This window comes from Mesoplodon bidens (assembly GCF_964165515.1).
Source record: "Mesoplodon bidens genome assembly, chromosome: 9".
Classification (NCBI taxonomy): domain Eukaryota; kingdom Metazoa; phylum Chordata; class Mammalia; order Artiodactyla; family Ziphiidae; genus Mesoplodon; species Mesoplodon bidens.
In genome coordinates this window covers 59,036,477-59,063,195 of record NC_138166.1, presented here as the reverse complement: position 1 = coordinate 59,063,195, position 26,719 = coordinate 59,036,477, and the positions used below count along the sequence as shown (strand labels likewise).

Sequence of the window (26,719 nt, the reverse complement as noted above, 5' to 3'; positions counted from 1 at the left end):
TCCCCAAAAATATCACTATGATTTATGACAAGGAGTGTTCTGCCTAGGACTTCCCTGGTTGCACAGTGGTTAAGAATCCGCCTGCCAATGCAGGCGACATGGGTTCAATCCCTGGTCCAGGAAGATCCTACATGCCTTGGAGCAACTAAGCCCACACACCACAACTATTGAGCCTTCACTCTAGAGCCCGTGTGCCACAACTACTGAAGCCTGCGTCCCTAGAGCCCGTGCTCCGCAACAAGAGAAGCCACTGCAATAAGAAGCCCACGGACCACAATGAAGAGTAGCCCCCGCTCACTGCAGCTAGAGAAAGCCCACACACAGCAATGAAGACCCAACGCAGCTAAAAATAAATAAATATATAAAAAAGAGTGTCTACCTATGTTTTCTTCTAGGAGTTTTATGGGTTTTGGTCTACATTTAGATCTTTAATCCATGTTGAGTTTATTTTTGTATATGGTATGAGAGAATGTTCTAATTTCATTCTTTTACATGTAGCTGTCCAGTTTCCCCAGCATCACTTATTAAAGAGACTGTCTTTTCTCCTCGTACTTTCTTGCCTCCTTTGTCATAGATTAATTGATCTTTGTGCCTGGGTTTATTTCTGGGTTTTCTATTCTGTTCTGTTGAACTATGTGTCTGTTTTTGTGCCAGTATCATGCTGTGTTGATTACTGTAGCTTTGTAGTATAGTCGGAAATCAGGGAGCATGATACTTTCAGCTTTGTTCTTTTTTCTCAAGATCGCTTTGGCTATTTGGGGGTTAAGTGTTTCTTGTTCCATGAGAACAATACGCGTCTTTTTTGTATGTTTTTTCTTACTTGCAGGTAAATGCATTCCTAACTGATATAGTGCTCTACCCTTAAGCTGCTTATATCTCCTTGAAAAGGCAATTGTAATAGTAGAAAACATTTTTTAAAGATGCAAATATAAAATTAAAGGAGGATACTAGAGATACAGATTAAATTCCTCTAAGAGTTCAGAAAGTAAGGTGGACCAGAGCTAGAAAGTGAGAGAAGAAGGCAGAACTTGAAGGATAGGTAGTAGGATTTTGTTTTATAGAAAAAAAGAGACAAGAACTACATAATTGAAGCTCTATGCATGAGTCACTGAGGAGAACCAGTGTGACAACTGAGGAAATAAGGCAAGAAACACACAGGAGGGCTTGCAAGGTCCTTAGACATCAGACCATCTACATTTTTTAAGCAGTGAATGGTACAATGAAAAAGTTCTGTGATGCATAGCTCATAATAATTTTAAAATTATAATCATCAAACGATGTAGAATATTAAATATTTTCCCTTAAGGAGAGAGTAAAGCATATAATGAGGAGATTTGGATTTTTTTTGCCCGTCCTATTTTAAAATACTAGTTTTAATTCATGAGTATGCATTTATTTGTTCAACTGGTCTGAAAGGGAAATGGCATGATTAAAGCTTTGGGTGAAGATAAAAACAAACTCCTTCAGAGCCAAAAGATTCCAGTGGCTGTTCAGAGACAGGTTGGATGCATAGATTAAAGTTCAAATGAAACTCGTGTGGAAATTTGTACACCACTTCATAAGGCTATAATGGGAAAAACCAAGATCACACTCAACAAAACACTGCCAACCTTTGAGAAAAAGATGAGGCTCAAAATTGTTATCAATTACCTTCATTTTACATTTTATTCTGGGAATCTTAACTAATCAGATAGCCAAGAAGACAGGCTTAGGTTTCAGACTCATCGATTTTCTTTTCACTCTTTTGTTTAAGAGCCAGACTCCTGGCTTCAGATAACAGTGATTTAGAGATTTGGTCTCATTTTATAGGCAGCATGGAATTTGTGCTGTCCAATAACTGGAGACAGGCTAGATTATTATCTTTTAGATTTGAAGATGCAAGACCAAGGAGACTCAAAGAGAGATGCAGTGCCACTGCCTCTGTATTTATTTCTTTGGACAAACTTATGACGCCCATACATTCATAATCCTCCTTCCTGACCCCCTCTACCCTGAGTCCCCACCGTCGCCACCATTGCTGTTAGATCCATACACCAAGTGACCAGCGAATCAAAAGGATGCCAGGGAAGGTTCCTGACTCACCATTCTCAGCCTGGCCTTGACTACTGTGTGAGCACCCTGCACAGGGTAGAAATTACATACTAATTGTTATAGAAGGGACACTTTCTTTACTTTCTCTTCAGGTGTTCTCAAAAGTATTTTTCTACGTGTGAGATGTAGGCAGAAGCGAAAGTAATTCTGGATAGTCCAAGAATTCAGGCTAAAAGAACATTCACAATACCAAATTTTCTACCTCTCTTTTCTTTACACACACACACACACAAACACACACAAATACACAAACACACTTGAATCTTCCTTTAGTTAAACTGATTAAGAGTCTCATTTGAGGAAAATAATTTTGTGGTCAAAGAGTTTTGTTTGTTTTGTTTTGGTATCATGGATATTTCTTTTGGAACAACAACATGTTCTATGGAATATCAGTGTAGTGGATGAAAGTGTAGATTCTAGAGCCAGACGGTCTGAGTCTGAATCTGAGTTCTGGCACGTATTGTGTGAGCTTGGGCAAAATACTCCATTTCTCTGTGCCCTAGTTTACTCATCTACAAATAGGAACAATACTAATGCCTACCTCATGTGTTTATCCAAAGGATTAAGTGAATTAGATGTTTAAAGCACTTGGAGGAGTGCCTAGAACTTGATGAGAGCTATGGAAGTGATCACTGTCATTACTATAGTTTGATCTATGGATACATTCATCATTCAGCCACTGAGTAACCATTAAACTATAGACACTATTTTGAAAGCTGGGTACACAGGGTGAACAGGATGGTGAGTTCCTTGAACTTAGGGTGCTTACGTTGTATTGCGGAAGGTGGATAATAAACAAAAAAATAAATATATGATATTTCAGAGAATGATAAATGCTGTGAAGAAAGTGACAATGGGTGATGTCATAGAGGATGACTAGGGTCAGGGGCTGGCTAACCTTCAAGAGGGTGGGCTGAAAAATCTTCTCTTGGTGACACTGTTGCTGATACTTCAGTTACATCTTCTGTGTAAGGAACACTAAGTAGAAGTAAGCGGCAGCATTCTACCTTCTCCAAGGATCCCCTTACAATAAGTCTTTCCTGACTTAGCATTACCAGTGTTCCTTACGTACTATAGACATATTTAAGGATGCTGGACAAAACGATTTAAACACCAAAACATCTGAAGAGAAAAGTAGGAGCTCAGCCCTGCTGACAGTCACCCCCAAATCCAGGCGTCAGCAGAGAATCAGACAGGGACCCTCCTTGCTTCTTTTTCAACATCTTGTCCTAGCTCTAGTCAGGCAGTTTGGACTCCAGACACCCATGTCCTGTCATCAGTCAACTGCAGGAAATTTTTAGAAATTGTTGCCCAATCTGCAAGGACAGGAGGTAGAGGAAATGGAAAAGTGAGAGAGGGAGGAAGTTCTGTTCCTTGGTAGATGATGGAAATCAAGGAAAACATTACTGCTTGTGTTTGTTCAGTCCACGCACCTAAAATGTTGGTGTGAAGGATAAAGGCTGTTATCTTGTGGAAATGGAACACACTTCCCTGGGTTAGAATGTTAGTCTTGACTCTTATGGGAAGAACATGGTCTGAGGTGGACTTTGCATGTGGCCCATGCTATTTTTTTGTTTGCAGTTGAAGTTTTTTACATGGGTTTATCCTATTTTGGTTTACAAAGGGCCCTCATACACATATATGATAAATGTTCTTTAATCATATTTCCCAGCTCAGAGCCTGTAAAGATGCCATTCCTAGGCCTGAAATTCTCCCTGCTCTTCACTTGGCAGGTATGTCCTCATCTTTTGGACACATTTTCCCAGGGAGACCATCCTTGGCCGCCTTACCTAAGCAGGTGCTCCCACCCACTCCATTTCCTAATGCTGAGCTCTTTCATTTCCTTCGGAACCCTCATTTCCATTTGCAATTATCCATGTGTTTGCTTACTTTTTGTCTACCTTCCCCACGTGACTGCAGGCTCTATAAAAAGGCAGCACCCACGTCTATTTTATCTACCAGTGCATACCCAAAACTTCACCAAGTGCTTGGCACGTCCGAGGTGGTCAACATTTGTTAGAAAGCAAAGAATCCTTACCACGAACCTGGGAGATGGGTATTTTTACAAAGGAAGAAACTGAATCTCAAGGGATGGAGTGCCTTGCCCAGGGTCACACAGCCCTTATCTGATGGAGCTGGGACTCTAACTCAGGAATTCCAATGTTCAGTCTTAGGGTTCTTTCTACTACACACCACACAGAAAGCAACTCCAAAATGACTGTCAGGGCACGAAAGGGAGACGTGGGGGTTAGGTTACCCCACTGGGAGGCTGTGATACTGTGACTTACACAAGAATTATTTATTTAGTCTTCATCCCCGATTCTGGCACAGAGCTTTTAAAATCCTTGGAATTTCCTAAGGTGTCCTTTGTTATGGAATTTCCTAAGGTGTCTTTTGTTATGTCAGTGGGGTGACTTTTGGACACACCAACCTAGGGATAGGGCTGGTTGCCAGGACAACCAACCACGTGATTAGAGGGTTGGAACTTTCAGTCCCACCCCCAGACCTCCAAGAGGAGAGAGGAGCTGAAGGTTGAATCAATCCCCAACGGCCAATGACTTAATCAACCACGCCTACGTAACAAAGCTTCCAGAAAAACCCAAAAGGACAGGTTTCAGAGAGCTTTGGGGTTGGAGATTTGGAAAGAGTGGCACCAGGAGAGAGCATGGAGGTTCCGTGCCCCTTCCCACATGCCTTGCCCTATGTATCTCTTCCATCTGGCTGTTCCAGAGTTATATCCTTTTATAATAAACCAGTTATCTAGTAACTAAAATGTTGCTCTGAGTTCTGTAAGTTGCTCCAGCTAATTAACTGAACCCAAGGAAGGGATCATGGAGATCTCTGATCTATAGCTGGTCCTGGTCAGAAGCACAGGTGACAACCTAGACTGGCAACAGGTGTCTGAAGTGGGGTGGAGGGCAGTTTTGTGGGACTGAACCATTAACATGTGCGATCTGATGCTATCCCTGGATAGATGGTGTCAGAATTGTGTTGAATTGTAGGACACCCAGCTGGTGTTAGAGAATTGCTTTGAATGACTTGGGGGGAAACCCCACACACTGGAGTTGGAGTGAAGAATTTTTAGAGACAGATTAAAGCCGATGATGCTTTGGAGTCAGCATCCTGAAATCCTTCCCACAGAGAAAAAGAACAAATGGTCCTGCTCAAGATACACTCAGCAGCTCAGGGCTGAAAGGTTTCCACATGACTGTGTGTCCCACTGTTGGTGCTGGGTGGCAGCTGAGACCATGCATTCTGTGGCCAGATCTCTGGTTCTAACCCCAGTGCAACCACTTACTAGTTGCATAACTTTGGGTAAGTTACTAAGGTTTGTACCTAGTTTTCTCTTCTGTAACGTGGGGAAGATAGTCACGCATACCTTCTAGTGTTGATTCTCTGCCTGGAATACAAGGAAGGTACTTAATAAATAAATGTTGAATTAATACTGAAGGAACCTATCGACATACGTCTTCTGTGTACAAAAAGTCACTCTCTTAGCTAGTAGGGTAGTAATCAAGGTGAAAAATGGTTAAGAATGTATTTGGAAACTTTTGAGACTTTTAACCATGCTATTGTCCTCTTATATGGTGATCTATGCAATCGGAATGATTCCAACCCCCAAGCCATACACCAAACTGCTTTATGCACTGACCATTTTGCTTCACCATGTGTCCCCGTATCACTCTAGTTTTGAGCAGTTACATTTTTTCAAACTTTTTCAGCTGCTGCACACCCAGAATGATGCCTTAAGATGCAGTATGTCAGGTGAAAATGAAAAACACATGTTTTTTCAGCACTTGGTTTCAAGTATTCTTGGGTTTCCAAAAAACACAGATTTGAGAATAAGAATTTCAAACAGACTATACTGAAATGTAGATCTCTAATAGTTCCCGAAGTTGCTATTAGGAATAGGTAATTAATTAGCTGGTATGAGAAGTGACCAACATTTTGGAGAAGGGATACATGGATTTAGTGTTAAGTCAAATGAGTAGTGCTAAGTCTTACAGGTAGAAATCCAGAAAAACATAACTGACTCCATAGAAGTGGTACTTTCTAACAATTTTAAGCTGTCCAAGTAGGCATCACAGGAGCAGGGTGCTGTAGGAGCTGGTGAGCACAGGGCATCACAGAATGGTTTGGGCAGAAGCTGGGCAGCCACCTCTTAGGGCTGTTTGGAAGTTATCCATTGGATGGACAGCTTGGACTGGGAGACCTCTGAGGATCCCGTCAACCTTGGAAGTCCATGTTTTCTGAATGCGATGTAGAAGTCCGTCCTTCCAAATCTGTGCTCCTTGGTCCATCATTGGTCAAAAGTTCAATGTTTATAGAAACGTAATCAATACCTATGCTTCTCTGATGGCGGAAACTCAACTTGGCAAAGAGCCTTTATATGTCAATGACATCTTTGATAAACAAAGATTAACTTTTGAAATTTATTAGATACCATCCCTTATACAAAGCTGAGACAGCTGTTCAGAATATCTGAATCAGGGAGGGTCAGAGCTTTGGGAAGACTTGAGACTCCTAAGAAGTAAAGGCTACCTCAGGAGGAGAATGTTGTAGCCCTATGTGTCCAGGGTCCTGACTAACTCTGGAAGGCCAGTGAGTTTTCTGAAAGCAGCAGAAACCATTCAGCCCCTGACTGTCCTGCTTCTCTTTTGGAGCAACGAAACTCCCCAATTGCCAGCTGCCTGCTCGACTGCAAATACAGAGTTGTTTGTTGGCTGCCCAGAGCCTCTCAGCTCTGTCAATTGAGGCCAGAAAGAAGAGTTCAGGAACCAGCAGCAGCCGAAAAGTTTGGCTGACCTGTACACCGGGTGCGTGATTCCAGAACAACTCTCTGAGGGAAGGGTGAAAGGAGAATGGGACAATAAATTAGTCATTTGGATTTCCCTACAGGGCCTGCCTCTGTGTGTCCATCCTCAGACTCTCTGTCTTAACATAGTCTGGTGGATTAATACTAATAACCTCACCTTTGTTGAGTGATTACTATGTGCTTAACACTTTTCTAAGGATTTTGCGTGTATTATCTCATTTAATCTCCGTAACAATCTGTAAGCATTTTTATGATGTCAGTTTTCAGAGACGTAAAGTGAGGTATCATTTAGCCCAAAATCACACAGGTAGTGGTGAATCCACCATTTAAACAGATAACCTCACTTAGAAGTCTGGGCTCTTAACCACTATCCACTAGTTAAGTGGGAAAAAGGGAACATGAGGGACGAAAGGCATTGGAAGTTCGGCTTACGTTTTTTGTTTGTTTTTAATTTGACTGTTTTTAACCTAGTTAAATCTATCAGTGTTCAATGGCTGCTTCATATCCTCCCCCACCGCGCACACACCAGACTGTACTCCCTGAGTCAGGCTGTCCTTTCTGCTTAGCCAATGCTAGGCACTTCATCACGGTTTGCTGAGTGAATGAACACAGCAGAGGACATGTCTAAGAAGGATTTTCCTAGCAAAGTCAGAGAAATATTACACAAAGAGCACTAACAGGCAGCAGAGCCTCTCTAATGTCTCAGGGGCTACTGTTTGACTTCATAAGTCTATTCCTTGACCACCACATCCGTCCTCCTACAGGACGTGATATTCTCTGAGTTCACACTGTTCTCTCTCCAGTTCTGCCCCCTCTGGATGCTTACATAGAAGTTGCTGGTTTTCTCTAGTCATCTCCTTCTTCTCTTACCCCTCGAAATGCAGATTTCCTGGCCAAGTCCCCTGGGCTCTGGAGGAGCCTGTTAACTTCCCTTGGGTGCTGAAACCTCTTCAAGAAGGATTTGAGGGCAAAGTAGATTGACAGATGGTAAGCCTGCTGGAAGGACTCAGAACCAGGGGAGGTGACCAGACAGGCTATGGACAATAGGCAGGCGTGTGGGGATGCTGTGGCAGCCCTGGCAGTAACAGGTTTCAGTAAATCAACAGAGGGAAGTCCAGGAAACCTACGTGGCCTTATTGTATGTGCTGTAAGCACAAACCACAAAAGCCCCTGGTCGCTGTCTGTCTTTAGGGTCTTACAGATGGGAGATATGACAGGACTCGTTGACTTCCTTGAAAAATAAAATTGATGATGTCAGCCAATATCATAGTAATGACAGTATGAGAGAAATTCCCTCCTCTGAACTGGGAAGAGTTTCCAGATCTTTGGGGAGGAGTGACTGCTGCGTGGTAGCAGGTAGATCAGCAGCTTTTGTATAAATTATGTAATTCAATTTGTATACAATCCTGTAAGGCAAGCACTATTAAATCTATTGTACAGATGAGGAACCAGACTCATCTCCAAAATCACACAGTAACAGTAGCCCCTGCATTTTGTACAAAGCCACATACAAATTTTGATTTCTTGAACACCCAGTATGCACCAGGCACTGACATGAAAATGATTTCTGGTGACTGTCCTGATTTGCCTCAGGGCTGAAGATAAGCTGAAACATCTCAGCTACAGAACACTTTGGCCTCTTGCAAAGGATGTGGCCAGAGATGCCCAGGGCAGAGGGTACTTCAAAAGTGCCATGCACTTCATCTTTTCCCTTTAATTTGGGGATGAACAGGCTGTATAGCAAAAACCCCTTTTCACATTTTAACAAACAGGTTAAAACAGACAGGAACTACAACTGTCCATTTAAATGAATTTAATATATTTCTGAACCAAGGCCTTTCAGGGTCTTGGTATTCAAACTTAAGCCAATTTAGTCCAGTGTTTCTCAACCATGACCTCATATTAAAAAAAAAAAAAAAGAATAAAAACGCTGATGCCTGGGCTCCACCCCAGAAGAAATGATTCAAACTTTCTGGGGGTGGAGCCCAAGCACTGGTATTTTTTAAAGCTCCCTAAGTGAGAGCCACAGGTAGCCAGGGCTGAGCCACTCTTTAAATTAAGGGTCCCAGTGCCGTTTTATCTAATACAAACAACTGAAGTTCAGTTGACTTGAAAATTCAAGGTGATCTTACATTTTTCTCCATGGAATATTGGCTATCAGAAACTCCAAGCAAACAATAACAAGGAAAACTGTGATGGAGATTTGGGGGGAAATATGCCCAGCAGCCAGGGCTGAAGACAGGGAAAGATTATCAGAACCACCATGCTAATTATGGAAAACCAGATGCCCTGGCAGAAGGCCAAGGGTGTGGCAGAACGGATAGGGGTGGAGGACAGGAGAAATTTTAGGAAATTAGAAATTTTAATAACTTTGGCCGTCAAGGGTTGCAATGGATGCTGAACTTATTGCAAGCCTTGAGAGGAAAAACAGATGAGAAAAGGAACTCTTGTATCACATTCTAGCTGCTTTTTGTTTCTCAAGCTCAGGAACAGAAAGGAAATGAAGCCTTCCCAGGGCTCCTTTCCCTACATCTGATTAAGGGCCCCCATAGGCACCCTTTCTGAACACCAGGGGGAGTAAGACATAATAGGCCTCCTTCACCAGGCCTTTCGATAGAGCATGAGAAAAAATAAATTATGGCTTATTGTTTAGATCCCTTCTTAAATAGACTCTTCCTTCTCTCTATGGCTAAAGATAACAGTCTATTTGTATTCATTTAAAAGAGTATGTAAATGTCCCTTAAAAGCAATAAAATGGATTCTATCACCCCCACTGTCGAAGTTGCATTAAAGGGGAGGGGTTAAGAAAGCAGATGCTGGGCCCAACCCCCTTGGGTCTGAGTTCCAGAAACAGCACTTAGTAGCTGTGTCACCAAGGTCAGGTTACTTAACCTCTCACACCTCGATTTTCCTGTTTGTAAAATGGGCACCTTGTAGGATGGTTATGAGAATTGAGGGGTTAATACAGATAAAGCTTGGAACAAAGCCTGGGGTATAGTAAGCAGTCAATGAATATTAGCTAGTGCTTGTATCAAAAAGATCACCAGGAAATTTTAATTTTAGATTTGAATTCTTCCATACTTCAACAATTCCAAGTACTTTATATTAAAAATCATCCAATTCAGATATGGTAAAGCCAGTGGAGCCTTTGACAAAAAGTGATATTTAAAGGTAGAACTGAGTGTCATTCTTCATACACAGCAAAGGTCACATATTCTAGCAATCTATGATAAGAATATACAGAAAATAATGAATCTGTACTATCATAAAATGGCTACTACATATTTTAGATATACAAAAACACACTCGCAAAGAATGAACTAATAAAATGTGTGTACCTAATGAGGAAAGACAATGATTTGTTAGAATATCACTATCGTAAACTCTCCCCAGAGGATGTAAGAAATTAGGTGAAGAAAAGGAGCATATGGTACTTAAGGACAACTTATACACGTTTTCAGTCTGACAACAGCCAAAAAGACTCTAGCAGTAGTTATTTCACTAAAATGCATACACTTTTATAATTCCACAAAATTGTTTTGATTGCAATAGATTATCCTCTACGATGTTATGTCATCTTAACAAAATGAGCAGCCAATAAGGAAGCTCTGGGTCAGTTTTCCCCACATGAGAAATGATGGCACATTTATCATGGACGGAGGCCACGGAATAAACACGGCTGTATCAAACATTCCTGATGACAAGGGAGAACTCTGCTTGCATGTTTTTTCGTACTAGTGCACATAACTTTTTTCCCCTGTGGATCTTCAGCGAGGCAAGGCAGTTGCCTTGGCTGTATGGAATTCAGCAAACAGAAATGCATGACCAGTGACCACACACTTGCATCTGGATGAGGTTTTGGCTGACTGCGCTTCGGGATTTTAACATTAGCCACTAACAAGGATCCCCTTCTTTTTGACTATATAAGTCAACTCTGAGAGCCACGGGGTAGGGTGAATTTTTTTGGTACCTTCTTCCATGTCTACCAAGCACTGAGAGTGTAGGTGGCAGAGCCTGACTCTCTTGTCATCTGTACGTCTTGCAGTTGGAGGAACCAGAGTCTGGCAAGAAATCGGAATGATGGGGGAGAGGGAGGACTTCAAGAGTGAAGTGAAACATTCTTTTTAGCATCCTAGTAACGTGTGTGGGGGAAAATGGATACAGATATCTGACTGAATGACACAGAGGTCAAAAGCATGGCCTCAGCCTGGGCTTGAATCCAGCTCCACACCTGCCAGCCCTGTAACTTGGATTCATTTGCTTAACCTCCTTAAGCTTCACTTCTTCATTCTGTAAGTTGGGGAGAGAGTAGTCTCTTCCTTACAAGGTAGTCATGGGAACGAAACAAGATGGCACTTATAAAATGCTTTATCTTGTAGTGTGTTTTAAAATCCTCCCAAAACTCCTATGAGGTAGATGCTATTGTACTCATTTTGCTGATGGGAAACTGAGGCTCAGAGGCATTCTATAACTTGCCCACCCAGCAGGTAAGTGGAGGGAGCTGGACACAAGCCCAGGATTTCTCTAAAGCTGGTGCTCATCACTACTGCTTTATGCTCTCATTGGCCCATATGGCAAAATCCCAGCACGTTAGGACTAGGGGATTCTCAGCTCCACTGACCAGCCCTTCCTTTTAGAGTGAAGGAATAACATGAAGAACAGTGCAGTGATCAAGCTGAACTAACGTAAACTAAACTCAAGGGTAGAAGGCGGGTACAAGAAATCAATTCTAAAGACTCTTTCCCCAGCAGTGTTTCCTCTGTTGGTTCATATCCCCAGCAAGGAAGAGCACAGAGTAAATTGAGAAAAACGTTCAACCCAGATACTAAAATAACAATGATCGACTGGCGTAAGGCAGAAGTAGAAGGGTGAAGAAGGAGCCAGGTGGACCCTCTTTCTTTTTTCCAAAGCCTGTTAGTTTAGTTTCTAAAAATGTTAGTTGAATGTGGTATAAAATCCAACCTTTTTGAAAAGCAAACAAATTTGAGATTTCCAGACCTGTTGTTATTTATTAATTGTTCATTAAACACCTGTTATCCATAAACAACAGGCCTTAGGCAAACCAAAGAACAATTAGCTTTTTCTAGTGTCAACAGAAAACTAGTCCACAAACTCCCAGCTGGTCTTCCCAGCTTCTGACACTAGCCTCAAATATACATACTCAAAAATTCAGAAGAGAAATTTAGAATAAATATTACTAAATGCTTGCTCCTTCTTTGGCTTCAGAATTCACACAAATGAGACCTGTAGAGTATAAAGGTTTTACTTATTTAACTGGCTTCAATATTCAATTTGCATTTATATATTGGTCTGTGTGTTTGAGGATGCTTCATCTATTTGTATGAATTTGATACTATCCGGTTTAGATTGAATACCTGTAGAGGGCAGCATGCCGTATTTATTTAACGGACGGATACAGAATCTCTCCTAATGGTGGCGGTGGTTATCATCATCATCACCATCACCATCACCGCTCTCATCATCGTCACCATCATCATCACCATTATCATTATCGCCACTGTTCTTATCATATTCCTGGGTTTTGATCTTTTTTTTTTTTTTTTTGCGGTACGCGGGCCTCTCACTGTTGTGGCCTCTCCCGTTGCAGAACACAGGCTCCAGACGCACAGGCTCAGCGGCCATGGCTCACGGGCCCAGCCGCTGCATGGCATGTGGGATCTTCCCGGACCAGGGCATGAACCCATGTCCCCTGCATCGGCAGGCAGACTCTCAACCACTGCGCCACCAGGGAAGCCCCTGGGTTTTGATCTTAAAGAAAATTTCCATTACAGAGCTGCAAGGTAGGCGATGGGTATATAATCTTTCTCTTCTTTATGAAGATTAATTGTGCTGATTATTTCCTGACATTATTTTACTTAAAATGCAAAAGGCTCTCCCACTTGCACACCACAAAAACTCCTCTATTATGTAAGATGTTGGCATAAAATTCTGCCACTCTGCTATTTAAATAATTCAAAACATTTAACACAACATGCAAAGGCCTATCACTAACAGAGAGCTGTGGGCAGAGGAATCAAACAGAAAGTTCCTCACCAAGGTATGTTTTCCCTCACATTAGCCTGTGGTCTGACAAACACTCCCTGTTGAATCTGTTTCTTTAAGATTCTAAAAATAAATTGATCTGTAAGTGACTTTGCTGTAATACATACAGTGAGTCAGATCAAGGAGTAAGAGCCATTTATAGAATGTGAACTAAACACTCGCCTGAGACAACCATTTAACCCTCCCCAAACAGAGAAGTGGCATTTCAGATTATACAGAGCTTGATCTGCAAGGCTATTTTGAAACAGAAAGATTCTTTTATTATAACTTTGGCTAAAAATATTAGAATATGACCAGAGGCTACCACAAGGTCAAAACATTTGTTAACAGGACGAAATGTTACCAGTATAAGAGTGTGCAAATGTCCATCTATGAAATCTTGGACACACTCAGGCCCAAACATATTATTAGCCATCCGTATTCATACATAAGTAAGTAGAGACTATATTTGGTGCAGAACAACAAGTTGTCATTCTATACATTCTCATATAAAGAAGCAGATGGGAGTATTTTGGCTTGCATTGTACAGTGGTTTAGAGTGGATCTGTGTGACCATAAATAAATCATTTAACATCCCTGAGCCTCAATTTCTTCATCTATAAAATGGAAATAAGTACAGTCCCTACCTCAAGACGTTGATGTGAAGATTAACTAAGAAAATGTATATAAAACACTCAGTACACATAATACAAGTTTAAGAAATGCTAGGTGTAATTCTGCTCTCTTCAGCCCCAGCTGTCATAGGATGGTGTAGTCTCCCTCCTCTTTGGGTGCCCCTTCATTGCTAGAGTACATCTTCATAGTCTTGTAATAGCTGCCTCACGGGAAACTGTGATGACTACAAGTTGGTAAGGGTTTTCTTTCCCTTCCTGCATGGCTGATGTAATGAAGATCTTTAAGAGGATATATGATCAGAGGGAGGAAGGGTGTTGTGTGCGTGTGTGTGTGTGTGTGTGTGTGTGTGTGTGTGCGTGTGAGAGAGAGAGAGAGAGAGAAAGAGAGAAAGAGAAAGAGAGAGAGAACGAATGCGTGTATGTGTACAAGAATTCACCTGGCGACAAGAGAAACTTGCCACTCTCCTCACCTGAGTTTCACCCACAGGAAACATTCGACATTGCCTGCACACAGATCTCCAACCTCGCACACTGCAAAGAGCTGCATTGCAAGGAATATGACTTCATATCACAATGTTCATCACTGACCTCCACCCTGGTAATAAGATCCTTTTTGGCCCTTGTGCAGTTAGCATCCACCTGAGACTTCCTAACCATCTCCTCGATAGCAAATTGGCAGCAAGTATTAGGAAATTCCATGCTGGTATTTGGATGAGTCTTCTCCATTGATATCGTTTATTTAGATTACAGGCACTTCCTCAATTATAACAATACATCAACCATTTCAGGTTTTTCTTTCACCTCCGGATACACGTTGCCCTTAACAAATGAAGCTGAAGTCAGAACACGTGCTGGTATGATGACACCATCCTGTCTTTCAGGTGTGGTTTCAGGGTCACACTGAACACTTGCATCTGGAAGGCTGACTTCACAGCACAGCACAGCCACATTCTGCTACTCAGGGGGGTGAGATCATGGTGCTGGCATGAATTTATCGCTCTTTTAAACGAATGGGGTTGAATTCAATCTACTGACCTTGATTGGGAGGCTAGTGATACAAGCTGTGTAAAATAAAACAAGACAAAATAAACAAGGGAAAACCACAAAGCATGCAGCCACTTGGTTCAGAAGTGACACTACTGAATTTGGTCTGTGAAGGTCTTGTCACATGAAAGCCTAGAAATAGCTATGACCTAAACATGGGGGTAGGAGACGACCCATTTAGAAATGAATGGACACATTCCATTGTGTTTGTATAGTGTTTAAAATCTATTTTGGGGCAAGGGGATATTGTAAATACTTTCCTTTGTTCATAACTATCATAACCCAAACTTTCTGGCTCTCGGCATTTTTCAGTAACCCTGCATGCCAATAGTTTTTTACACACTGCCTGACAAGGCAAACATTATTCTACCAGAGACGCAGGATTCCCTGTGACCCCTCTGAATCTCCAGGGCCAGCCAAGACTAGATTGGACTTTCTGACTAATCCTAGTCTGGACATCTCTAGGGGCTGCCCTAGTCTCACTGCACAATTCCAAGGCCACTCAGTTCTGAGGGCCCTCAGGAGATGTTGCCATATTAGGCATGTGGAAATGTCCACACCATTCTGAAATTCTTTTGGAAATAGAGATTTAATATAACTTTTTCGATTAGCCTTCAATTCCAAATTTGGGGCTAGGCTTTAGGTGAAATTAATTCAGGGACTCCTCATTGGTTTTGTAAAATGTTAATGCCAGCAAGCATTCCTTCATCTTCAATAGTAACTGGATCGTAGATTTTCATTTAATTCTCTCTTTTTCATTTGATTGTCTCTTTGGTTAATGGCATTTCTATAGCAGAGGACACAGCAATCTTCACAGACATCTCTTGACTCTAAAGTGGCTGGCTGGATAAGCATATTATTAAATGCAGGTTTATCTGTGGCCTCTTTCCTCTTCACCATGATGGCTCTGGATGACAATAAGGGGGGAGCCTGGGGCCAGGTATGGAAAAGTGAATGGTATAGGCATTTCCTGGATATATGGTTCCTAGTATCTCCATAATGCCAAATATAAATTGTAGTTAGAAACTGTTACCCTATGAACACCTTCATCACTTAAAGAAGATTCCTTCTGGAGACAATAATGATCTTTATTAGGTACCAGGCCTGTGTGAAGATCTGGTGATACCAAGACATGACCTTGGTGGGTGTGATTTCATAGGGAAAGTGGGCTCTAGAATGTTCCCTTTAATAGTAGAATTCTTTAGTAGCATTGTTCACTAAGACACTTGGTATAAATGGAACCACCTCTTCCAAGTGGATTTAGTTACTGAAGAAATTAAAGGAATTCCCTCCAAGGTAGCTTTTCTCATCAGATGGCTCCAAAACAAAGACTTCAACAATATTAGCATAAAGGGTTCAGGAATAGTGATTTTTGGCATTTCCAAAGAGTAGGTTCCTTCTATTTCTGCTACCTCAATAACAGAGAATAAATCAGAGACTTGGCATTGTCTGCTCCACTGATCTATTAATTTTAAGTCGTTCACTGATTCAGTTCCAACTATATGTTTGATGGAGACAACTTTTATTTACTGTTTAAATCATACAGTAATCTAAGCAAACTCATCAGTTCAAGGATATTAAATCAAAATCTATTTACTATTGAGTAGGATTTAATTTAAGACGGAAGCTTCCTGGAGATCCAAATCTGGGGTTTAGTGAGACCATCCTATTCTAGATATGATGTCAGAAGACTGTTTGGGTGCTTACCTAGTAAGGCACCAGGGTCCTGTTATTAATAGATCTGTGCAAAATAATTTACCATGTTAATACCCTTTCTTCCTCCTATCCAATTATTCCGTATTGATGAATCTCTTATTTAAGCATTATCAAAAGGTCACTAGCCAGTGCTATATCTAATTCAAAAATGTATTATTAGGCTTATACCATATCAATCTTAAGAAATGACCAGTTCTGTGAGGATGATCTGAATAGCCATATTCATATTTTTTCCTATATTTAGAATCAGGGTCAGATCTTCTCAATTTTCAGGGCTATTTTTACTTTAAAATTTAAAAAATTTTACTTTATTGTTGTAAGAACACTTAACATAAGATATAACCACTTAACAAATTTTAAAGTATATTATTACATTTTATTACACATTATTACGTATTATTATTATTACACTTTATTATACATTGTTGTTGACTATTAGTACAATGTTGTACAGCAGGTCTCTAGAGCTTACTCATCTTGCTTGACTGACACTTCATGCTGGTTGATTAGGAACTCCCTACTTCCACTTTCTCTGAGCCCCTGGTAACCACCATTCCACTCTCTGATTCTATGAATTCAACTATTTTTGATACCTCCCATAAACAGAATCCTGCTGTATTTGTCTTTCTGTGACTGGCTCATTTCACTTAACATAATAACTTCTCGGCCAACATATATGTGAAAAAATGCTCAATGTCACTCACTAATCATCAGGGAAATGCAAATCAGAACCACAATGAGATTAACACCTCACACCTGTCATGGCAGCTATTATCAAAAAAACCAAAGACAAGTGTTGGTACGGCTGTGGAGAAGTTGGAAACCCTGCACATTGTTGGTGGGAATATAGAATGGTGCAGCTTGATAGAAAACAGTACAGAAGTTCCACTTACCTCAACATAATAAAGGCCATATATGACAAACCTACAGCCAACATCACTCTCAGTGGTGAAAAACTGAAACCATTTCCTCTAAGATCAGGAACAAGACAAGGTTGTCCACTCTCACCACTATTATTCAACAGAGTTTTGGAAGTTTTAGCCATAGCAATCAGAGAAGAAAAAGAAATAAAAGGAATCCAAATCAGAAAAGAAGAAGTAAAGCTGTCACTGTTTGCAGATGACATGATACTACACATAGAGAATCCTAAAGATGCTACTAGAAAACTAGTGGAGCTAATCAATGAATTGGTAAAATAGCAGGATACAAAATTAATGCACAGAAATCTCTTGCATTCCTATACACTAATGATGAAAAATCTGTAAGAGAAATTAAGGAAACACTCCCATTTACCATTGTAACAAAAAAATTAATAAATAAAATACCTAGGAATAAACCTACCTAAGGAGATAAAAGACCTGTATGCAGAAAACTCTAAGACACTGATGAAAGAAATTAAAGATGATACAAACAGTTGGAGAGATATAACATGTTCTTGGATTGGAAGAATCAACATTGTGAAAATGACTGTACTACCCAAAGCAATCTACAGATTCAATGCAATCCCTATCAAACTACCAACGGCATTTTTCACAGAACTGGAACAAAAAATTTCACAGTTTGTATGGAAACACAAAAGACCCCGAATAGCCAAAGCAATCTTGAGGAAGAAAAACGGAGCTGGAGCAATCAGGCTCCCTGACCTCAGACTATACTACAAAGCTACAGTATCAAGACAGTATGGTACTGGCACAAAAACAGAAATATAGATCAATGGAACAGGATAGAAAGCCCAGAGGTAAACCCACGCACAGATGGTCAACTTATTTTTGATAAAGGAGGCAAGAATATACAATGGAGAAAAGACAGCCTCTTCAATAAGTGGTGCTGGGAAAACTGGACAGCTACATGTGAAAGAATGAAATTAGAACATTTCCTAACATCATACACAAAAATAAACTCAAAATGGATTAAAGACCTAAATGTAAGGCCAGACACTATAAAACTCTTAGAGGAAAACATAGGCAGAACACTCTATGACATAAATCACAGCAAGATCCTTTTTGACCCACCTCCTAAAGAAATGGAATTAAAAACGAAAATAAACAAATGGGACCTAATGAAACTTAAAAGCTTTTGCACAGCAAAGGAAACCATAAACAAGATGAAAATACAGCCCTCAGAATGGGAGAAAATATTTGCAAGTGAAGCAACTGACAAAGGATTAATCTTCAAAATTTACAAGCAGCTCATGCAGCTCAATAGCAAAAAAACAAACAACCCAATCCCAAAATGGGCAGAAGATCTAAATAGACATTTCTCCAAAGAAGATATACAGATTGCCAACAAACACATGAAAGGATGCTCAACATCACTAATCATTAGAGAAATGCAAATCAAAACTACAATGAGGTATCACCTCACATCGGTCAGAATGGCCATCATCAAAAAATCTACAAACAATAAATGCTGGAGAGGGTGTGGAGAAAAGGAAACCCTCTTGCACTGTTGGTGGGAATGTAAACTGATACAGCCACTATGGAGAACAATATGGAGGCTACTTAAAAAACTAAAAATGGAACTCCTATATGACCCAGAAATCCCACTACTGGGCATATACCCTGAGAAAACCATAATTCAAAAAGAGTCATGTGGGGCTTCCCTGGTGGCGCAGTGGTTGAGAATCCGCCTGCTGATGCAGGGGACGCGGGTTCGTGCCCTGGTCTGGGAAGATCCCATATGCCGCGGAGCGGCTGGGCCAGTGAGCCATGGCTGCTGAGCCTGCGCGTCCGGAGCCTGTGCTCTGCAACGGGAGAGGCCACAACAGTGAGAGGCCCGCATACAGCAAAAAAAAAAAAAAAGTCATGTACCACAGTGTTCCTTTCAGCTCTATTTACAGTAGCCAGGACATGGACGCAACCTAAGTGTCCATCGACAGATGAATGGATAAAGAAGATGTGGCACATATATACAATGGAATATTACTCAGCCATAAAAAGAAATGAAATTGAGTTATTTGTAGTGAGGTGGATGGACCTAGAGTCTGTTATACAGAGTGAGGTAAGTCAGAAAGAGAAAAACAAATATCGTATGCTAACACATATATATGGAATCTAAAAAAAAAAAAAAAAAAAAAGGAATTGGTTCAGAAGAACATAGGGGCAGGACAGGAATAAAGATGTCGACATAGAGAATGGACTTGAGGACACGGGGAGGGGGAAGGGTAAGCTGGGATGAAGTGAGAGAATGGTATGGACATATATACACTACCAAATGTAAAATAGATAGCTAGTGGGAAGCAGCCGCCTAGCACAGGGAGATGAGCTCAGTGCTTTGTGACCTCCTAGAGGGGTGGGATAGGGAGGATGGGAGGGAGATGCAAGAGGGAGGAGATATGGGGATTATGCATATGTATAGCTGATTCACTTTGTTATAAAGCAGAAACTAACACATCATTGTGAAGCAATTATACTCTAATAAAGATGTTAAAAAGAAAACAGTACAGAAGTTCAAAAAAAAAGAACTACCATATGATCCTGGAATCCCACTGCTGAGTATTTATTCAAATGAATGGAAATCAAAATTTCAAAGAGATTTTAGCACTCCATGTACACTGCAGCATTGTTAGCAATACCCATGATGTGGAAACAACGTAAATGTCCGTCGACAGATAAATGGATAAAGAAAATATGGTGTATTCAGGCTGAAAGAAGGGAATTCTATAATATGCAATTTTTTTTAGAAAAAGCTAACAATTTTTGAGCATTTACTATGCTAAATGCTCACTTGCATTATTTCGTTTAATCCTCATAAACACCTATATAGTTAATTATAATTATGTACCCATTTTTTCAGGTGAGGAAGTGAGGCCAAGAGCAGCTCAATAATATGCCTAAGGTCTTAGGACAGTAAGTGGTGGAACCAGCACTCAAGCCCAACTCTTCTGATTACAGATAAGTTCTGCTTTTCTCTGAAGCCCACACACTCTTCACTACCTCACGATATTGTTTCCATTTGTCAAGATTTAATTTCCTTGAAAGTAAATCTTTTCAAATCTAAAATCTTTTCAAATCTTAAAAGTTTGACTTATTCTGAATTTTCTAGAAGAATCTATGAGAAGATTGCAAAAGTTGTTTCTCTTATCTATATAGATTAAATATATCCGTGGTTCAAACCATACGGGATGAATTACTGTACCATCTTAAAAGTTATTGTTTTGAAAATCTTCACTAAATCAAGTCCATTTTATTATAATAATGCCTAAATTATGCAGAAGCTTACAAACTGTTTGCAAATCTCCTTTTTTAAAAAGTCTTGCATTGAAGTACAAGGATATGCTTTGAGGAGAAAAATACTGGCTGGAAACTGTAAAGGACAATAGTAACACACTACATTTGTATGGTATGCTACAGTTTCACAGTAATTTTGTAATCTTTTTTTAACATGAGACAGGCAAAAAGAGTTACTATTTGATACAGCTGAGGCTCAGAGAGGTACAACCACTAGCCCAAGGTCACAGCTTTAGCCCATGACCACAATCCAGGTTTTCTAGTGCTGTGTCCAGTGCTGTTTCCCTATGAGCCTCTGTTCCCCACAAAACATGGAAACACCTTCTCGTTCCCAAGGTCTTCTACATTGTCATCCTGGAGAAACAGGGGCAGGTTTAGATGTGTGGTTTCCTTACTGAAAAGGATAGTGTCTATCTCAATGTCGAATGACAGGGAAAAATAAGCAGGCACCAAACAATTTTCTCCTTAATAGCTCTCTCAAAATCTACCCAAGTTAGAGTAGGCCAAAGAGAGAGAAGGCGTTTGTCCAGAAGAAACATTTGCCGTTGGGGAGGATTCCCTGGGATATCCAGGAATCCTCTTGGCTAGGTGAGTGGTAGATTTGGATAACCATTCTCTTCCAGAACCAGGCTATGGGCCACCTAGTGCAACCTTGGAGCCACGCTGGCTGAGATCAAATCCCACCTCTCCCACTTACTAGCTGTGGTCCTTCGAGCAAATTATATAACCCCTCTGTGCCTGTTTCCTTTGGCAGCAAAATGAGGTCAACAACCATCTACCTTGCAGGACAATTTAGGGGCTTCCATGAGTTAAATGTAAAGTACTTAGGACAAGACTTGGCAATTTGCCTGATGAGAGCCATTATTTTTATTATCTTAATGAATGAGCCTTTCAATTTCTTTATATATCAAGTGGGAATAATGACAAACCTGTAACAAGAATCAAATTATATTAAGTCTTTGAAAGTTCCTTATAAATCATAAAATACTCTGTGCATCTAGAGAATAACTGCTGTTGTGCTGAAGAGAAAACTGCAATGTCTGAATTATACCTGCCTTCCTATTGTGAGGAATTTACCCTTTCTCCTCAAACTGAGAAAGAAAGTGATTTATATTATGATCCCTAGCCTAACCCCATTGGTAGCTTGTTAGGCAGGAATCAAATGGTTGAAGTTAGTGTCTAGCAAGGGGGGGTGTTTACCCAAGGCTTGGTGAGTCTCCACGTCTCAGGGGAGGCTCATGGAGATTGTGCTCACTGGGATGGGAGGCCTGGCCCAGCTGCGTGTGGCTGTATCTGTGTATAGATCTAGAATCTGAGAGTCCTACCGGTCCTGCAGGATTACCTGGGCAAAGCCACAGGCCGCCTGGAGCCTTGAAAAGTGGGGCAACGGCTAAATGTGGGTGGCTACTCAGGGGAGCCTAGAGTCCTTTCACCAGTTCTGAAATCAGAGTTGCATCTGACAGAGAAGCAGATGTGTTGATGCAGGGTAAAAAAAAAACAGAATGAAATGAATTTTTTCAGAGTTTGAGATGACAAGTGATTTCTCACAAGATCGGTAGGAGTGCAGTTGATACAAATGAAGGAAACAAAAAAAATCTCCTCCTTTTCCTACAGCATCACGCTCTCACCCAGTGGCATACACACAGACTCCAAGCTCTAATGTCTTTAGGAAGACATGGATGCCAAGTGGGGACAGCTGTTCCCCACGCCCTTTCCTGGTTCACTGTGGATGTTCCATCCTGAATGCCTGCAGGCTTCTCCTAGTGGAGTTCTACCCAGTTTTCCAAGTACAGTTTCAATGCCATCTCCTTTACTAGGCTGCCTCTCAATCTCCACCTAGAACTAACTTCTTCCTACCGTGTCCTCATAAAACTTTCATTTGGACCCCTTTCATGCAGAGCTATCAAAATTTACCTAGTTTCATAATGAGTTGTGCAAACTGTCTCTGCCTTTTGCTTATAAGGGACTGCCTCTTGTCATCTCTGTGTCAGGGTGACACCTACACCACATGCTGCTCAAAAGAGCCACTCAATAAATATTCATCAAGTGAATAAATAAATATTTGTTGACAATACTTAACTTGAACTGAGAACTTCATGGCCTCCAAGAAAGGCTCCGAATTTGTTAAATGAAGCACTGCTCTTGTTTCCCCCTCTTATGCTTAAGGTTGTTTCATAACATCTCCTGCCAGGAACTGCTCCCATTATTAAATTAAGTGCCAGGGGTGCAGCAGCACCTTCTGTGACTAAGTACTGAGTGAAACTGTGATGAAGGGAAGCCCCCATTTGCTCCTAGTTTCAGAGGTGAGAACTGTCGACTTTATTTTTGTGCTCCTTCTGTCACAAGCCAGCGTGATTCCAATGGTGGATTTCGGAATTCTGTTTTCTGCTTTTCTCCTTCTACTCACCCCCTTGACTTGAGCCACTCTGAATACACGTACCTAGAGAGGAATTTCAGGCGCGCTAATGAGAAAGCAGAGTCCACATTTCCTATTTGGAACCTGGGACTGTGCTAAAACTAGATTTTGTGCTTCTAACCTGTACTCACTCATTAGTTGTATGGATGAGAGTTCTCTGCACAGAGAACTGAGGGACAGGTGGACAGGGAGTTTCAAAGTAGGATCGGTTACTGTATTTTTCCTGTACAATTTGAGATTAACTTTGTCATGTAAACAATTAACGAGAGTTCTTCAGATGTTCTTTTGAATTGCTTTTCCCTCTCAGGGATATTGTTTAGCATCCCCTACACTGGCTCCCCTGTGGAGGCTTTCCATGGGTAAAATTCCAAATACAGTTCTCAAGTACATGGAATCATTCTGATGGATGATGTCAATAAAGACTTGAAGAATTCCAGCATCCTTTCCTCAACTCTCTGAACTTCAGGCTGAGGCTTCAAGAATGGTACCCTCAGGAGATCCCCTAAAGGTTATTGCCCACAATGCCCACTCCCAAGCTTTAGACTTTATAGTGACTTAGATAGCATAAACCTTTGTTTAAAGAATAAAAATATAAATGAACTACCGAACTGATGGATGAATAAATGAAATAACACATTCTTAGAAATAACACTTAGCTCTTCATGGTCACTGGATCCTAAATATCCTGATGGGGACTTATATATTTTTTATCCTAAATGAAAATCATAAAATGTCTTAGCTGAAAGAGACCTTAGCGATAGACTATATACGATTTTTAAAAGCCATGGCCTCACTAATGAACTTTTCTATGAAACAGAAACAGACTCATAGACACAGAGAACAAACTTGTGGTTGCCAAAGGGAAGGGGGGTTAGAGGAGGGATGGACTGGGAATTTGGGGTTAGTAGATGCAGACTATTATATGTAGAATGGATAAACAACAATGTCCTACTGTATAGCACAGGGAACTACATTCAATATCCTGTGATAAACCATAATGGAAAAGAATATGAAAAATAATATATATATATCTGAATCACTTTGTTGTACAGTAGAAATTAACATGACATTGTAAATCAACTATACTTCAATAAAATAATTTTTTTAAAAAAAGTCATGGCTTGATTTGTTCAAATGAAATTAAGAAAAAACTGCTTCTCTGGTTGAAGTGTAGGTAGGGGCCTGGAACCTGCCAGCTCTAAGAAATTACATAGCTTGTCCAACATCATACAGATCTCAGAGGTAGAGCCACGACTCCTGAGGTCCTGGCTTGGTTTTTCCTGCTGCATGTTACAGCCTTTTACTGGTGAAGGGTTGTTTCTGGGTACTTACTGGGTAAAACGACATCTCTCTGACATTAAAATAAATGAGCCACAGACTGTAGGAAGTTTTGAACTGGACTTCCAGGTAGTCACATAGTCTGGAATACAGAAGTATTCCAGCTAATAAGTGAAGAAGGAATGATAGAAATATACTTCACCATTTTGCAATCCCCAAAGATGAAATGGATCTAGGTGAGGATTGTCAATGACTGCCAGCATCCCAAAGAGAGACAAGCAGATTTTGGTGCCTCCTGACAGAAGTATCCCACATTGTCTATGAAGTACTCTTGCCAAAAAATTGAACTTGATGTTAAATGAAGTCTAGAAAGCCCGAATTACCAATTTATGAGAAATACAAGAAACAAAGGAACTTGTTAAACTGACACCATGAAAATGGAATCAACAATATTCACTTTGTACAAAACTCTACAAACTCTTCAACAAATAAATTTCAAGGCAAAACAAAAAAAGGGGGGGAACAGATCTGTGATTTAAAAGCGTGTAAGAAGACATGTCAACCAATTTTAATGTACAGACCTTATTTCAGTCCCGATTAAAATAAAGGGCACTTATCTGGGAAAGCACCAAATGGCAGAGGTATACCCGTACTCCTGGGGTACTCCTGGCTGCAGCAGCAGCCCAGCCCACATCACAGAGTTCAAGGAAGCAAGGCCGAGCTGGGCCACCTGATCAAGGACAGGGAGACCAAATCCCTGGAGGAGATTTCTCTCTTCTCCTTTCCCATCAAGGAATCTGAAATCACTGACTTTCTCCTGGGGATGTGCCTCAAGGATGAGGTTTTGAAGATTATGTCCATGCAAAAGCAGACCTACGCTAGCCAGTGGACCAGGTTCTGTTGCCATCTGGGACTACAATGGCCATGTCGGTCTGAGTATTAAGTGCTCCAAGGAGGTTGCCAGGGCCATCCTAGGGGCCATCATCCTGGTCAAGCTCTCCATAGTCCCCGTGCGGCAATGCTACTGGGAGAAGAAGACAGGCAGGTCCCACACTGTCCCTGCAAGGCACCAGCCTCCATGCTGAGTGCCTCTTCCTACCCCCCGAGGCACTGGCATCATCTTGGCCTCTGCACTCAAGAAGTTGCTGCTGATGGCCAGTATGGATGACTGTCACACCTCGGCCAGGGGCTGCACTGCCAACCTGGGCAACTATGATGCCATCTCCAAGACTTACAGCTCTCTCACCCTGACCTCTGAAAAGAGACCATGTTCACCAAGTCTCCCTATCAGGAATCCAGAGACATCTCCTACAGACTCACACCAGAGCCTCCCTGTAGAGAGCCCAGGCTCCATCTATGGCCACCACTGTAGCATTTTTATATAAGAAATATAAAGTGAATTAATTAATTTAAAAAATAAAGGGCAAAAATCCTATGAAACAAACAAGGAAATTTGAAGGATATTTTAAAATATTAAGAAACTATGGGTAACTTCTTAGGTGAAAATATGGTATCATGGTTACTTTTCTTTAAAGAATACTTATCTTTCATACTTACATGCTGAAATACTTATGAATAAAATGCTATGATATCTGGGATATGCTTCAAATAACCTTGGGAGAGGCTGGAAGTGGGTAGAGACACCGATGAAACATGACCAGTTGTGAGCTGATAATTGTTTAAGTTGGGTGGTAGGTTCATGCTGGGTCATTATCCTGATCTTTGTACTTACATAATATTTGAAATTTAAATAAATATTTGAAATTTAATTAAAATATTTAAGAAGTTTTGTTCACAATTATAACATAAGATAGTTTTGCTTAATTGTTTGAAAAAATGTTAAAGGCCAGGAAGGGATTTCACATGAAGGTAAGAAGCTTTTGGAAATGCAGGTGTCCCTCATTATGACTGGAGCATGAGGAATCTCTCGGAAGTGATAACAAGGGTATCCAACCCTTTTCGATTGAAGCAAGACTAGATCAGGACAGGAAACCTGCTGGTGGTGAGGGTGGTATCTCATGAAAAAGGCATGGTCTCACTGACCTGGTCTTGGTCTCACCAAGTATATTATGAGTTACAGCAGCAGCCTAGCCTCTGTATGTTGTAACTAATCATAACAGGACATTATGAAATTATATATTTTGCAATGTAATTAAAAGATCTTTCCATAGCTGCAAGATTAAATCCCAAATGGCTAGCACAAATGACTGCCATCTGAACAAGCTTTGAAATGCCAGGGTATTCACCCTCAAGACAGCATTCCTGAAGCAGATCAGAATGCTCCAGGCTGGCAAGAAGCCTCCCCGGATTCTAAGTTGCCCCCAAAGGATGCAGTGGCTTGCACATTGGAAAGTTTATCTATGACTCTAAACCACTCCAAGACCATTTGTAAATTACTGCTGGGGGTAATTTACAAATATTGAGATTTGCTGACCTGAAGAAATAAAGATTT

The 26,719-nt window shown here is 40.8% G+C and overlaps 1 protein-coding gene and 1 pseudogene across 6 annotated transcripts in view; one reads left to right on the top strand and one right to left on the bottom strand.

The window, feature by feature from the left end:
• CREB5 (cAMP responsive element binding protein 5) overlaps positions 1–26,719 on the bottom strand; it is a 425,217-nt gene that overhangs the window by 179,004 nt on the left and 219,494 nt on the right. The gene's annotated exons all lie outside the window — the stretch shown is intronic.
• Positions 12,338–25,639, top strand: LOC308622767 (small ribosomal subunit protein uS5-like; annotated as a pseudogene). Its single transcript has 4 exons — positions 12,338–12,446; positions 14,213–14,287; positions 15,498–15,568; positions 24,944–25,639. The product of its transcript is annotated as a small ribosomal subunit protein uS5-like (transcript).